The sequence below is a fragment of the Sinocyclocheilus anshuiensis genome, unplaced genomic scaffold (assembly GCF_001515605.1).
Source record: "Sinocyclocheilus anshuiensis isolate Anshui unplaced genomic scaffold, SAMN03320099.WGS_v1.1 scaffold3398, whole genome shotgun sequence".
Taxonomy (NCBI): Eukaryota; Metazoa; Chordata; class Actinopteri; order Cypriniformes; family Cyprinidae; genus Sinocyclocheilus; species Sinocyclocheilus anshuiensis.
In genome coordinates, this window is record NW_015536663.1 from 13,061 (window position 1) to 17,125 (window position 4,065).

The 4,065-nt window shown below is 39.8% G+C and overlaps 1 pseudogene; it reads left to right on the forward strand.

The window, feature by feature from the left end:
• LOC107654408 (GTPase IMAP family member 8-like) overlaps positions 1-3,144 on the forward strand; it is a 12,400-nt pseudogene extending 9,256 nt beyond the window's left edge.
• Positions 3,145-4,065: the final 921 nt, after the last annotated feature.

Here is a 4,065-nt window from a genome sequence, read left to right on the forward strand (position 1 = left end):
GGGGTCATATGATGTTGCTAAAAAGAACATTATTTTGTGTATTTGGTGTAATGCAATGTGTTTATGCGGTTTAAGGTTAAAAAAAACACATTATTTTCCACATAATGTACATTATTGTTTCTCCTCTATGCCCCGCCTTTCTGAAACGCGTCCATTTTAACAAAGCTCATCGGTCTGAAAAGCGAGGCGTATGCTGATTGGTCAGCTGTCCAGTGCGTTGTGATTGGCTGAATACCTCAAGCATGTGACGGAAATGTTACACCCCTTACCATACTGTGATGCCCTGTCCGGCCGGAGCGATGATTCAAAAACAATAAAACCCATTATAAATTAGACATTTGTTGCATCCAGTGGGGACATAATTACTGATTATAATGACTTGTCCTGTCTTTTTACGCATTGGGTTGTGTATCGCGCCGCGTAAACACAAAACCTGCTCAAAACTCACATTTGAATCGTCAGTGGCAAATTCTTTAAATATGAAAACTTACTTACAGGCTATTAGTCAGAAACACCAGACTGTCCTTGCAAAGTTGGAATTGCCCCACTTTATAGAAACAGACACCGGCATTGTAGGCTACTCTCTCAGGAAACAGTCCTCATCCTCCATAAAATGCGCTGCACACCAGTGACGGCGCTACACCGGGGCTAGGGGGGGGGCTATAGCCCCGTCAGAATTTTGAATAGCCCCGGTTTACTCTGACGTCATCAATATCATTTATTTTCTTAGCACCCCCACATATTGGTCTAGCCCCCCCTTAGCACCGGTAGAGAAAAAATTCTGGCGCCGTGCCTGGTTTGCGACCAGCACGGATCAGCTCCAGGCATGATGAAGCAAATATCGTCCTCTTTTGGAAGGCCAAACAAAGTAGTTTCACTTTCACAACGAAACGCACAGCATCTCCACGACATGGCGGCGGCGGCAACAATACTACAGCGAGAATAAAAGTTACGCCTTATTTCTTTGCGTGAACATTTGGACGGCGTTATGCAAATCTTCCCACATGGTGATGTAGATATGTGGGGGCGTGTTAGAACGAGCCGTTTTAGGTAGGTGTGTTTGACTCTTAACTTTTATAAAGAATATCTCTTTGGATTTGAGACTTTAGTCTTTGCAACTTTACAGATCTTCTTTATGCACCAAGAGCTTGTAACACTCCAAAGAGAAAGGAAAAATTTAAATTGTATCATATGACCCCTTTAAAATAATGAAGCGGATGACACTGGAAGCCAGACACATTCAGTTTACAGTAGCCACGCTGCTCTGACATTAAAATTAGAATATTTTATTGTAATTGTACATTTTTTGTTTTGTAAATACTATTGAAATTTTTTTTACATGCAACTTATTTTTATTGTAAATGGGAAAAAAATAGAATAATTTATTGACACAGACACAGCATCCATTGCATTTGACATCAACAATGTCATGATTCTTTGCTTGTGTTCCCCAGTCTTGGTCTTGTGTTTTGTATTCTTATTTCGAAATGTATTTCCCCAGTTTTTCTGTGCTCTTTTCCTGTGTTCTGTGTCCCTGATTGCCCACCCCCGTTTCCCTTGTTAACGTGTATTTAAACCCCTGTGTTTGCCCTGGATCTTTGTCTAGTCTTCTCTGTTTACTGGCAGTTATGTGTTTGGTTCTCTCCTGTTCATGGTTTCCGTCGTTCTGGTTCCTGTTAATTCCTTCAATAAAGCTCATCTGCATTTGGATCCTCTCACCTTTGTCCTAGAATTGCCAAGCATAACAAAAAAATGGAAAAATTAAACCATGGTTGCTATAGGAAATGTGATTTTATTTTTGTTTTGTGTTTCACATCAGTAATTGTTCGTCTCTTTCTGTTTCTAGGTTTAACACACAATTATGTTGCTGCGAGGATTGTGCTGCTGGGAAAGACGGGTGTTGGGAAAAGTGCAACGGGAAACACAATACTGGGAAGAGAAGCTTTTATATCAAAACTGACTTCACGCTCAGTGACCAGAGAGTGTGAGAAAGAAACCTCTGAGTTCAACAGAAGACGGATAACTGTGATCGACACTCCAGGCCTGTTTGATACTGGAGTTGATAATGTTGAGACCAGGAAGGAGATTGTGAAGTGTGTCTCAATGGCAGCACCTGGACCACATGTGTTTCTGCTGGTGATTCAACTGGGACGATTCACTCAAGAGGAGAAAGATGCAGTGAAGATGATCCAGGACATGTTTGGAGACAAATCCAGAATGTATACCATGGTGCTTTTCACCAGAGGAGATGATCTTAGAGGAACAAGAGTTGAAGATTTTATTGAAGGTGATGATAGCTTGCAGTACCTCATCAAGCAGTGTGGTCACAGATACCATGTGTTCAATAACAAAGACACTAAAGATCAGATGCAGGTTTCTGAGCTGCTGGATAAGATTGACTGTATGGTGGCAGCAAATGGACGAAGTTTCTACACCAATGAGATGTTCCAGCAGGTGGAGAAGAACATCACAGAAGAGCAAGAAAGAATCATGAAAGAGCGAGAAGAAGAGATCAAGAGAAAAGAAGAAGAATTGAAAGCCAAATATGAAGCAGAAATAGAAGAAATGAAGAAAGAAAATGAGAGAGAAAGACAAGAGATGCAGAATGAACTGAGAAAAAGTGAGGAGGAATTCAAAAAGAGAGAAGAAGAGATCAAGAAAGAAACAGACGAAAATCTACAAAAAGAGCTGCAGAGAAAACTAGAGGAGAAACAGAAACTATTTGAAGAAGAAAAGAAAAGAAAAGAAAATGCTTTGGGAGAACAACAAGAGCACTTCATAAAATACTTGGAAGAAAAGCACGAGAAAGAAAAACAAAAACTTAAGGAGAAAATTCAGCGTGAAACAAGAGAACAAGCAGAGTGTGAATATCCCATAAAACTCGAAAGAGAAGTAGCTGAAGCTTTAAAAGAAGCTGACGAACACCTACCATGTAGTGCAAAACGAGCTCGTGATTGGAGTCAGTTTGGAGGTTTTATCGGAGCAGCTGCTGGAAGTTTTGTTGGTTCTTATGAAGACATTGTGTGTTGGATTATCAGAATAAGTTCTAAATGTCAAGCTCAAACGCATACTGAAGGGTGAGTTCAGGTACAACCCCAATTCTAAACAAATTGGGATGCTGTGTAAAATGTGACCCTGTCTGTGAAAACCCAGCTAAAGTCATTTTTTGTGATTTACTGTTTTCTACATAAAATCATCCTTCATAAAGATGTAGAACATTCTGTGAAAATATAACCTTTATATCTTTAATATTGACCGAGTAAGGCCATGTCAAAGATTGAAATCATAGTGAAATTAATGGTTGAAATCAAACTTTGATGCTTATCTGCTGACAGTATGGGCCACAAGAGAAATATAAAGGAATAATTCAAGACAGTTATATGCCGTTATCAGCATATGTTGAAGTAGATTTGTCTCTTGTCGTCTCTGAGAGAATATGCCGTTAATGCAGCATCAGATGCCGAAAGTGCCACCAGTTTGTACTTTCTTTACTTTCACTTTGTATAACTGACTAAGGTTAAAACGTTCAACGGCATAACTCTTGCGCAAAGTTTGCACGTTGCTTTAGCACAAGGCTCCAACTATTTCAATTGTATCTCAAACAGGGGTGTGATGTACTTATTATTTTTGAGGGGGAACGAGTGAAGGGGGGGGGGGTATAACTGATGTTGGCTTATGTTTTTATTTCATTTCTCCTTTTTATTTGAATTATTTCCTAACGTGTTAACTAGGCCTATATCATGAAATATCTCTCTTCTCAAATATGTATAGTAAATGCATTTTGCACCTTTATAGATCATGTTAGTTGATCTATAATGGGTGATAGGCAAAGTAGCTGTTAGTGTAATCTATTAATTACGCATAAAACCCGTCTTCCCTACCAGATATGTACGGTGACCGGGAGGGGACATGTTTGGTTCACTTAGTTTTGTAGTGGCCACGAGATCATTTTGTCGAGGTAATGATCATCCTTATGTCGTGGCCACGCGATGTGAAGTCATGGCCTCGAGATCCTGTGTTGAAGGAACAACATCCATTTATGTGGCCACGAGTGTGATGCATAAA